The sequence below is a fragment of the Meles meles genome, chromosome X (genome assembly GCF_922984935.1).
Source record: "Meles meles chromosome X, mMelMel3.1 paternal haplotype, whole genome shotgun sequence".
Taxonomy (NCBI): domain Eukaryota; kingdom Metazoa; phylum Chordata; class Mammalia; order Carnivora; family Mustelidae; genus Meles; species Meles meles.
In genome coordinates this window covers 72,939,986-72,952,327 of record NC_060087.1, presented here as the reverse complement: position 1 = coordinate 72,952,327, position 12,342 = coordinate 72,939,986, and the positions used below count along the sequence as shown (strand labels likewise).

Sequence of the window (12,342 nt, the reverse complement as noted above, 5' to 3'; positions counted from 1 at the left end):
TCCCCAGAGAATACATTTAAAACTCTTAGAGGAAAAGGCTTTATGATAACCAATCCTAGAATAGTGGTGGTAATAAGCTCATAATTAGGCCTGGTGTGAATGAGTACTAGCATACATTTCTGGTTCTAATGTTTCCTCATCACCATTGTTCCTTTCAGTACCCTCTTCTTCTCCTTACTGCCAATTCTATAGGAATGTCTTTATGCCTGTGGTTTTTCCTCAGTCTGAATTCTTAAAAGAAGTAGGCCCCCTTCTCCTAATCATATTACACAGTAACTGATAAAATCAGCTTACTTAGTATGACTCTAAGACCTTTTCTATATGCTACTGCTAAAAACAGGTTCCAAAAATTCCTTAAGTTAGAAGATTTTTGGTATATAAAACAAATGTTTGCTATACATATGTGCATAAATAATTCACTGAATGTCTTTTACATGCCATCCATTGTGCTGATGTCTGAAGACAGTGCTAACCATGATATCATCTCTGCCCTCATAGCTAGCAGTCTGGAAGATACAGATATAGGTAGATAAATAATAGCTATAGTTAAGCATGGCAAGTGTGAGCAAGGACTGGTACAGCAGCTATTGTAGTGCTCATCACACTGTCCTATAGTTGCCAGTTAACTTGTCTGTGTCTTCCAATAAACTCTAAGCCTTGTGAGTGTGTTGAAGAATGACAGGGAGGCATTAAAGTGAGGAGAAAAAATTAAGACAGTTCTGTAGAAGCTGAGCTGTGAGGAGTAGGACAGAGGAAGTGATTGCTGAAGAGAGATGTGGAAGTGAAGAGGGCTTTTCTTGAGAAGATTTGTGTATATTTCAGCTGATGCAATGGAGCTAGTAGAGAGGTAAGGAAAGGCTGAAGATACCCAAGAGAAAAGGAAGACAATTAACACAGGAAGATCCAGGTAAAGGCTGGAGAGGTTGGGATTCAGAGAACAGGTAAAAAGCATTGCCCTTAGATGGGATGTGAGACACCTTGAAATAAGAGGGTGAATGTAGGACTGTTTGTAGGTCTGGGAGTTCTCATCTGATAGGATCCATTTACTCTTTTTTTTAAAGTTTTAATTTCTTTGAGAGTGAGCAAGAGAGAGAGAGAACAGGAACAGGGCGGGGGTGGGGGGGCAGAGAGAGAAGGAGAAGCAGACACCCAGCTGAGCTGGGAGCCTGGCTCAGGGCTCAATCCCGGGATGCTAGGATTAGGACCCAAGTCAAGGGCAGCCACTTAACCAACTGAGCCACCCTGGCGCCCCTCCATTTACTCTTTAAATTACAAAGTGAGGTTATCTCCTGAGAATGAGCATATAAGAGTGCTTAACAAGTCAAAGCTCAAGGAAGGGCATACAGTAATAACCGTGAAGAGTTGGAGAGTGACCTATCTTATGGTCAAATGGCTGCACAGCATTGATGGCCCAGTTGAGTCTGGAGGTTATGGGTATACAGTGGCGTTAATCTGCCCTTATCCTTTCAGCTTTTCTATTCTAACCCTCACCCAGTCTGCTCATTGTTAAGAGACCTACGATTCCTTGTCCTCTCTTTTTCCTCCCAGTTTCCCAGCTTCCTTCTGTCCTCTTCCTTTTCCATGTCCTAAACCCCATGGTTAATCTTCTCAACTGTCCTTCCCCAATACCTTCAATTCCCATGTAGCCATGTTCTTCCACTGCGCCCACAGAGGAAAACCCTGTCCCTAGATGAGACTATAATCTACATCTGGATTATAGACAGATACTTGAGCAAACCACACAACCAGACAGACTGGCGCTGCCACAGAGTCAGGGTTGCCAACCTCATTCATCTGGACCCTCAATGCTTATTACCAGTTAGTTTTCCCACTGACCTCAGATGGCTCCCTCTCCATTTCCCCTCAGTGCCTAATCCAAATCTTTACTATTTTACTCACTTTCTCTCAGTTCTTTCACCTTACCCCCCCCCCTTCACTGCGAAAAGCAGGGCCACCTACTAAGCACAGTGGCCCTTGATCTTCTGCCCCAGCACACACAACTCATGTACAAGTACAGAGACTAATGAGGAGGCTCCCCTCCTTGTCCAAGGCCAGCAGCCCCTTTCACAGATGGTCCTGGCATGCACAAGCACACGTGCGTGCACACACATGCACTCATACCCACCCACCCTATATGTTTGCTCTCTCTCCTGTGTCTTCAGGCTTTCCCTGCTACTGGTACCTTCCCCTTAACCTATATACATGTACTAGTACTTTCTGGCCCAAAACAAAAATTAAAAAGACAAAAACAAGAAACAAATTCTCCTTTGACTCATTCATTTCTAGGCGTTTCTTCTGTCTCCACATTGCTAACACAATTTTTCTTGCTAGGTTTTTAAAAGCTTTATAATGGTTAGGACCACAGGACATTTTTTGTTTTTTGTCTATTGGTCTTTCATGGTACATTTAGCAATGTTGATTATTCCCTTTTTGGGCTTCCATGACACTGCCTTCCTGGTTCTACTCATGACTCTCTGGATATTTCCTCCCTCTCTGCTTCTTTTGTGGGTTCTGTCCTCCTCTTAAATGTTGGGGCTCCTCAGGGTTCTTGTTTCAGCCTACATTATCTCTTGCTCTGTGCATACTTGCTGCTTGACTCCATATACTCTGATGGCTCTAACTCTGCATAAATGTTGATGACAGCCATTTCTGTATCTCCCAGGAATGTTGGCCAAACTTCCTGCTGGATACCTGTCTCAAAAGCACCTCAAACTGAACATACTCCAAGCTGAACTCACCATCTTCCCTCTCAAAACTACTCATCCAGTGCTCCCTACCTTGATGAAAAGCACTGACATCCTTCTAGCTAACAACTTCTTCCTCCCATCTCTGCTAACTCCTGAGCCTCCAGGTCCTCTCATTGTCTGGTTCTGGACCTCATTATTTCTGCCTTCTAACTTGTTCTGCCTTTCATCTTAACTCCTTCAGATCCAGCCTCCACAGAGCTATTAGAATGAGCAGTCTAAAATATACATTTGGTGTATAAGAAAGCCACTGATTTCTGTACATTGACTTTGTATCCTGCCACATTACTGAATTGCTGTATGAGTTCTAGTAGTTTGGGGGTGGAGTCTTTGGGGTTTTCCATATAAAGAATCATGTCATCTGCGAAGAGAGAGAATTTGACTTCTTCATTGCCAATTTGGATACCTTTTATTTCTCTTTGTTGTCTAATTGCCGTTGCTAGGACTTCGAATACTATGTTGAACAGGGTGGTGAGAGTGGGCATCCTTGTGTTCCTGATCTCAACGGGAAGGCTGCAAGCTTTTTCCCATTGAAGATGATATTTGCTATGGGTCTTTCATAGATAGATTTTATGAAGTTCAGGAATGTTCCCTCTATCCCTATACTTTGAAGCGTTTTCATCAGGAACGGATGCTGGATTTTGTCAGATGCTTTTTCTGCATCCATTGAGAGGACCATGTGGTTCTTCTCTCTTCTCTTATTGATGTGTTCTATCACATTGATTGATTTGCGAATGTTGAACCAACCTTGTAACCCAGGGATGAATCCCACCTGGTCATGGTGGATAATCTTTTTAATGTACTACTGGATCCTGTTTGCTAGGATCATGTTGAGAATCTTAGCATCCATATTCATCAGTGATATTGGTCTGAAATTCTCCTTTTTGGTAGGGTCTTTGCCTGGTTTGGGGATCAGGGTAATGCTGGCTTCATAAAAAGAGTCTGGGAGTTTTCCTTCTGCTTCAGTTTTTTGGAACAGCTTCAGGAGAATTGGTGTTATTTCTTCTTTGAAAGTTTGGTAGAATTCCTCAGGTAATCCGTCAGGTCCTGGGCTCTTGTTTTTTGGGAGGTTTTTGATCACTGCTTCAATCTCATTACGAGATATCGGTCTATTCAGGTTGTCAATTTCTTCCTGGTTCAATTTTGGGAATTTATAGTTTTCCAGGAATGCATCCATTTCATCTAGGTTGCTTAGCTTATTGGCATATAACTGTTGGTAATAATTTCTGATGGTTGTTTCTATTTCCAGTTTCAAAGCATTGTGATCGGAGAATATGCAGGGAATAATGTCAGTCTTTTGGTATCGGTTGAGTCCTGCTTTGTGACCCAGTATGTGGTCTATTCTGGAGAAGGTTCCATGTGCACTTGAGAAGAATGAATATTCTGTTGTTTTAGGGTGGAATGTTCTGTATACGTCGATGAGGTCCATCTGGTCCAATGTTTCATTCAATGCTCTTATTTCTTTATTAATTTTCTGCTTCGATGATCTGTCTATTTCTGAGAGAGGCGTATTAAGATCTCCTACTATTATTGTATTCATATCAATATGACTCTTTATCTTGATTAATAGTTTTCTTATGTAATTGGGTGCTCCCATATTGGGGGCATAGATATTCACAATTGTTAGATCGTCTTGGCAGATAGTCCCTTTAAGAATTATGTAGTGTCCTTCTGTATCTCTGACTATAGTTTTTAGTTTAAAATCCAATTTATCTGATATGAGAATCGCTACTCCGGCCTTCTTTTGAGGCCCATTGGCATGAAAGATGCTTCTCCATCCCTTCACTTTCAGTCTGGGTGTATCCTTAGGTTCAAAATGGGTCTCTTGTAGACAACATATGGATGGGTCCTGTCGTTTTATCCAATCTGCAACCCTGTGTCGTTTTATGGGCGCATTTAGGCCATTCACATTGAGAGTGATTATTGAGAAATAGGTTTTTATTGACATCGTGTTGCCTTTGAAGTCTTTCTGTCTGTAGATTGTTTCTATATTTCTGTTCAATGATATTCTTAGGATTTTTTCTCTCTTATAGGACCCCCCTTAATATTTCCTGCAGTGTCGGCTTGGTGGTTGCATAGTCTTTTAAGCCTTGCCGGTCTTGGAAACTCTTTATCTCTCCATCCATTTTAAATGTCAGTCTTGCTGGATAGAGTATTCTTGGTTGCATGTTCTTCTCATTTAGTACTCTGAATATATTTTGCCAGCCCTTCCTGGCTTGCCAGGTCTCTGTGGAAAGGTCTGACGTTATTCTAATGGGCTTTCCTCTGTATGTAAGAAGCTTCTTTGTCCCAGCTGCTTTTAAGAGGGTCTCTCTTGAAACAAAATTCCCCATTCTAACGATAAGGTGCCGTGAGGACTTTCGGGAATCTAAAATCTTGGGAGGAAATCTTTCTGCCTCTAGTACATGAACGTTGTTTCCATTCGTGAGATTGGGAAAATTTTCATAGACAACTTCTTCCACTATATCTTCTAGACTTCTTTCTTTTTCTTCCCCTTCAGGGATTCCAATAATTCTGACGTTGGAACGTTTCATGGCATCGTTTATTTCCCTGATTCTGTTTTCGTGGCTTCTGAGCTGTTTGTTCCAGGCTTCCTCCTGATCCTTTCTCTCTATCTGTTTGTCCTCCAGATCACTAATTCTATCTTCTGTCTCAGTTACCCTAGCTTTTAGAGAATTTAGATTGGATTGGAACTCATTGAGAGCATTTTGAACATCATCCCTGGTGGCTTTCAGTTCTGCCCTAACATTGTGAACATCATCCCTGGTGGCTTTCAGTTCTGCCCTAATCAATTCTGTTTGGTCATCCATGGCTTTCTCCAACCTAGCTATTGCCTGGATAATTGTTAGTCTGAATTCCTTTTCTGACATATTGTCTATGTCGATAGCCATTAGCTCTGTTGCAGAAGGCCCATCCTCTGTATTTTTCTTCTGTTGGGTATTCCTCCTCCTAGTCATTTTGGTAAGAGATGACTAAACAGGTGCAGCTGGACTTATCGATTGTGGTGCAGTCAATGTGCACCCTGGAACGCTTCTGTGCAATCAGGATTCCCCACCCAAATGAGAGAAAAACGAGAAGAAAAAGAAATAGAGAAGAAGAAAGAAAAAAAAAAGGGGAAAGAAAAAAGGAAAAAAAAGAGAGAGAGAGAGATAGGAAAAAAAGGGAAGATAAAAGAGAAGGCTCAGCCCAAATGGGCCACAAGGTAAGATTTGTGGAGTATACAAACAAAAACAGACAGACAAAAAGAGTGATAAAAATATATGACAAGAGAAAAAAATATGTATATATAAGCAAAAAAAAAAAGGGAAGAACCTCATCAGAAAGAACCCCAAGTATAAGGTTTATATATTATCAGGACAAACACAAATTCACAGAAACACTGACAGAAGGAAAAATTGGGAGAATGGTTATAGATTCTCCGTGTGGGTGAGGAAGGTTATTTTGATTCTTCCTGAAGGTATCTTGATGTTTTTGTTAAGGGACTCAACTTTCCTAAGTTACAGGGGGATTAGAAACTGGTTTGCCTATAGGGGTAGCATTGGTTGGGGAAAGGGGATTACCTTGAAGTTTAACTCTATATGTATAGTAGAAAATAAAAATTAAAAAAGAAGAAACTAGACTAAACTAAGTTAAAATTAAAAAAGAATTAAAAAAATAGAAAAACAAAAGAAAAACACGGGTGTATGTATCAAAAAGTTCAGGTTAGAAGGTTATTAAAGAATTTGATGTACTGGACATCTCAGTGTGATGGTAAATAGGTTAAAAAATTATCTGTATGTATAAAAAAAAAAAGAACCAGAATATTGGTAAAGAGTTAAAAATAAAAGTTGTATTTATGAAGTAGTGGTGATTGTTCTCTTGTAGTCTTTTTTTTTTTTTTTTTCTTCCTTCCTGGTTGGTTTTCTGGGGGAGGGGCCTGCCACGTGGGTTTTCAGACAATGATGTTCCCTGAGTTAGGTCCTCCCGCTCCCCTCAAGGGGGTGAGCTCTTTTTTTTTTTTTTCAGGAAACTGTTTTTTTTCAGCCTTTTGTTCTCTGGGGGTTTTTATGTTCTTTCATCTGCTTTCTCTCGCCTTGACAGCTTTTGATGGTTTTTGGAGGTTTAGAGGAGAGCAAACAGCACCCAGACCTCCCTCTCAGAGAGAAGCCTCAGACTGTTTTGCAAAAGCTGCTGGCAGAGTCGGTTCTGAGTCACTGTCCCTGGGGATGCAGGAGCTCCTCGTTGTACCAAAAACCAGGGCAGCGGTGGCTGTCTGGGCAGCTCCAGACCGCCAGAGAGGTTCGGAGCAGAGATCGCACACTGAGATTTTCCCCGCTGTCCCGGGCTGGGAATGTCTGTTTTTTCCGGCTGCCAGAGCTCCAGGCTAGCGCCTATGAGCACCTTTCCCAAGGGAGGGTGTGGGACGCGCGCGTTTCAGGATTGCCGTCTGGCCAGGCTCCCAGCCCCTCACGGGAGCCAGACCCCACTTGTTCTCGGGCGCGCTGGCGTTCAGGTGCACTGGCCCCTCAGGGACGGAGACCTGATTTCTCCGCCGCACTCTCTCTGGCTCCGCACCAGGGGAGGCTGTCCTGGGTCCGGAGACTTAGGTCCCTGACCCTAACTGCTCAGGTTCCCACTATTACCCCCCCACGATCCTTTGCTGTTTGTTTTTTGAGTGCTTTCAACCAGACTCCAAGTTAATGCTGGTCCCCAGACGCAGAGCACTCTTGTGTTGGGGTGTTACTTTCCGATCGGTCACCTCTGGTGGCTCCCTCCCCCTTTTGTTTATCTTCTGATATCAGTCGGAGGTTCCCAGTCTGCTTTACCTGCCACTGGCGTCTTCTGCTCCTGTAGAGATCCAGACATGTATAATTCTGATCTCAGGCTGATTTCATGGGTGGTCGGAGTTCTTTGGTAGGTAATCAGCTCACTTTAGGGTACAGGTTGAAAGGGTGCCTCCTCCTACTTCCCCGCCATCTTGACTCCCCCCGGTTGTTTCTATTTCCTTGGTGTTAGTTGTGATCTCTCCCTTTTCATTCATAATTTTATTAATTTGGGCTTTCTCTCTTTTCTTTTGGATTAGTGTGGCCAATGGTTTATCGATCTTATTGATTCTTTCAAAAAACGAGCTTCTAGTTTCATTGATACGTTCTACTGTATCTCTCGTTTCTACCTCATTGATCTCTGCTCTAATCTTGATTATTTTCCTTCTTGCATGTTGAGTTGGTTTGATTTGTTGTTGATTCTCCAGTTCTTTAAGGTATAGAGACAGCTGGTGTATTCTGGATTTTTCAGTTTTTTCGAGGGAGGCTTGGATGGCTATGTATTTCCCCCTTAGGACCGTCTTTGCTGTATCCTATAGGTTTTGGACTGAAGTGTCTTCATTTGGTACGCTTTTCTTTGTTTCCTACATGGTTTTTTTTTTTCCTTTTTTTAAAATTTTGGAAGCATATATAATGAGGCTTAAAGAGAGGAAAGAATAGGTGTAAGTTTAGATAGATTTTATGAAAGTGATATTAGAGGATTAAGGGAATTCCCTTTTGATGGCTTTATTAATCTCTATAAGATTTAAGGCAATACCTTCTCAGTTCAGGACACAGAAGGTAGTGGGGTAGGGGATTACTGATTGTATTTAAATTTTTAAAAATTAGACTTGATGGTTGTAGGAAACAAAAGAAATATAGGCATATCTCAGAGATACTGTGAGTGTAGTTCCAGACCACCGCAGTAAAGTGAATGTCACAGTAAAGCAAGTCACGTGATTTTTTTCTGGTTTCCCAGTGTGTATAATAGTTATGTTTATACTATACTATAGTTTATTAAGTGTGCAGTATAGCATTATGTCTAAAAAATGAGCTTACCTTAAGTAAATACTTTATTTCTAAATAATGCTAACCATGATCTGCACTTTTGGTGAATTGTAATCTTTTTTGCTGGTGGAGTGTCTTGCCTTGATGTTGATGGCTGCTGACTAATCAGAGTGGAGGTTGTTAAAGGTTTGGGTGACTGTGACAGTTTCTTAAAATAAGACAACAATAATCTTTTCTGCATCAGTTCACTCTTTATTCATGAATGGTTTCTCTAGCATACAGTGCTTTTTGATGGCATTTTACCTACAGTAGAAATTCTTTGAAAATTGGAGTCAGTCCCATCAAAATCTGTTTTATCAACTAAGTTTATGTCATATCTAAATCTGTTGTTGTTGTTTCAGCAGTCTTCACAGCATCATTGTTAGAAGTAGATTCCATCTCAAGAAGCACTTTCTCTACTCATCCTTGAGTGGCAAGTCCTCATTTATTAAAGCCCCTTCTTCAAGTTTCACTTCTAATTCCAGTTGCGTGGCTATTTCCACCACATCTGCAGTTACTTCCTCCACTGTAATCTTGAATCCCTCAAAGTCTTTCATGAGGGTTGGAATCAACTTCCACCAAACTCCTATTAATGCTGATATTTTGCCCTTTTCTTATGAATCATGAATGTTTTCAATGACATCCAGAATGGTGAATCCTCTCCAGAAGGTTTTCAGATTACTTTGCTCTGATCCATCAGAAGAATCACTATCTATGGCAAAGTCACAATTACTCCTGGATCCATAAGCTGAAGAAAATATGTTGTGTTAGCAGGCATGAGAACACTATTCTTGTATATCATCATCAGAACTCTTGGGTGACCAGGTTCATTGTCAGTGAGCATTCATATTTTAAAAGCAATCTTTTCTGAGCAGTAGGGCTCAACAGTGGCCTTAAAATACTTGTAAACCGTGTGGTATCATCCAGGCTTTGTTGTTCCATTTACAGAGCACAGGGAGAGTAGTAAATCTTAAAGGCCCTAGGATTATTGTAATGATAAATGAGCATTAGCTTCAACTTAAAGTTGCCTGCTACATTAGCCTTTAACAAGAGGATCAGCCTGTCCTTTGAAACTTTGAAGCCAGGTCTTGACTTTTCTCTAACTATGAAAGTCCTAGATGACATCTTCTTCCAATAGAAGACTATTTGATCTACCTGGAAAATTTGTACTTTAGTGTAGCCACATTCATGAATTATCTTAGTTACATTTTCTGGATAACTTGTTGCAGCTTCTGTGTCAGTATTTGCAGTGTCACTTTGCACTTCCTTTTTTTAATTTTTATTATTTTTTTATTTTTTTGTAAAGATTTTTATTTATTTATTTGACAGAGAGAGATCACAAGTAGGCAGAGAGGCAAGCAGAGAGAGTGAGAGGGAAGCAGGCTCCCTGCCGAGCAGAGAGCCCGATGCAGGACTCGATCCCAGGACCCTGAGATCATGACCTGAGCCGAAGGCAGTGGCCTAAACCACTGAGCCACCCAGGCGCCCCTCACTTTGCACTTCTTTATGGAGATGCTTCTTCCCTTAAACCTCGTGAGCCAACCTTGGCTAAGCTTCAGACCTTTCTATAACTGTCTCACCTCTCTCAGCCTTCATAGAATTAAAAAGAGTTAGGGCCTGGGGCACCTGGGTGGCTCAGTGGGTTAAGCCGCTGCCTTCAGCTCAGGTCATGATCTCGGGGTCCTGGGATCGAGTCCCGCATCGGGGTCTCTGCTCAGCAGGGAGCCTGCTTCCCTCTCTCTCTCTCTGCCTGCCTCTCTATCTACTTTGGATCTCTCTCTGTCAAATAAATAAAATAAAATCTTAAAAAAAAAAAAAGAGTTAGGGCTTAGCTCTGGATTAGGCTTTGGCTTAGGGAATGTTTTAGCTGGTTTGATCCAGACCCCTGAAACTTCTCTCCATATCAGCAGTATGGCTGTTTCCCTTTCTTATCATTCTTATGTTCATTGGAGTAGCACTTCTAATTTACTTCAAGAACTTTTCCTCTGCATTTACCACTTTGGTGTTTGGCACAAGAGACCTATCTTTTGGCCTATCTTGGCTTTCAGTGTGCCTTTTTCACTAAGCTTAATTATTTCTAGCTTTTGATTTAGAATGAGAGATGTGTGATCCTTCCTTTCCTTTGAACACTTAGAGGCCATTATAGGGTTATTAATTTGCCTAATTTCAGTAGCACTTTGTCTCAGGGAATAGGAAGGCCCCAGGAAAGGGTAGAGACTGGGGAATGGTTGGTTGGTGGAACAGTCAGAACATACAAAACATTTATCAATTAAATTTGCTATTCTAGGGGCGCCTGGCTGGCTCGGTGGGTTAAAGCCTCTCCGCAGGGAGCCTGCTTCCTCCTCTCTCTCTGCCTGCCTCTCTGCCTGCTTGTGATTTCTCTCTGTCAAATAAAAAAAAAAAAATTTGCTATTCTATTTGGGCACAGTTCATGGAGCCCCTAAACAATTGCAATAGTAACATCAAAGGTCAGTGATCCCAGATCACCATAACAAATATAATAATGAAAAGGTTTGTCGTACTATGAGAATTGACCAAAATGTGACATAGAGATATGAAGTGAACAAAATGCTGTTGGAAAAAATCAACAGACTTGCTCAATGCAAGGTTGCTACAAGCCTTCAAATATTTATTTATTTATTTATTTATTTATTTATTTATTTATTTATTTAATTTGACAGAGGTCATAAGTAGACAGAGAGGCGGGGGTGGGGGTGGGGGAAGCAGGCTCCCCACTGAGCAGAGAGCCCAATGTGGGGCTCCATCCCAGGACCCTGAGATCATGACCTGAGCTGAAGGCAGAGGCTTTAACCCACTGAGCCACCCAGGCGCCCCAAGCCTTCAATTTGTAAAAGAAAAAAAAAAATACGTAGTATTTGCAGAGTGCAGTAAAGTGAAGTGCAATAAAATGTGGTATGCCTGAACTTCCATGTTGGTGTTGTCCCTAAGATACCTTTCCAGTTATGTGCATGTTTTTAGTCATAATCATTTGATAATTATTGTACAACATGAAATGCATGTTTTAGTGGCTCCTCTTTTCAAGTATGACATTCTGTATCATGGACAGCCAGTAGCAAAAGGAAGTCAAGAGGAATATGGAGAACTCAGTTTTTGAGCTATATTAAGCCCAAAAATGTACTTATGAGAAGTATGATAGTAATAGAATAGTCAGGGTTATCAAAAGAACTTCTGTTTTGAGAACTTGTAGGCCTTTCCTGTGTTGGGCTATCAATGTGGCATCACCCGTCAAAATCTGGGCATCTAGCCCTCATAAATAAAAGTATAAATTTACTTTTTAGCAAGTATTTTATATGTGAGGGGATATAGTTTCCTCAGATTGAAGATTATTGAGAATTCATACTGAAACTTTCAGTTTTTTTTTTCAAATTTAATTTATTTATTTTTTTCAGCGTAACAGTATTCATTGTTTTTGCACAACACCCAGTGCTCCATGCAAAAGGTGCCCTCCCTATTACCCACCACCTGTTCCCCCAACCTCCCACCCCTGACCCTTCAAAACCCTCAGGTTGTTTTTCAGAGTCCATAGTCAGTTTTATAGAGAAACATTGACCGATGGTCATTTAAAGTTGTGAGTATAAAGCCATGTAATATATTAGTAGTGCCTATAGCATATCAGCATACTGCATATCAATAAACATTACTGAAAAACAATTTTCCACTTTACTGTAAATGCTGGGTTTCTAATTTTATTAATGGAGTCTTTAAATTAATTTAAAGACCTTCATTTTGAAACATTTTGGTACATAGTT

At 41.0% G+C, this 12,342-nt stretch overlaps 1 protein-coding gene across 1 annotated transcript in view; it reads left to right on the top strand.

Moving 5' to 3' along the window:
- CHM (CHM Rab escort protein) overlaps window positions 1–12,342 on the top strand; it is a 267,198-nt gene that overhangs the window by 175,451 nt on the left and 79,405 nt on the right. The gene's annotated exons all lie outside the window — the stretch shown is intronic.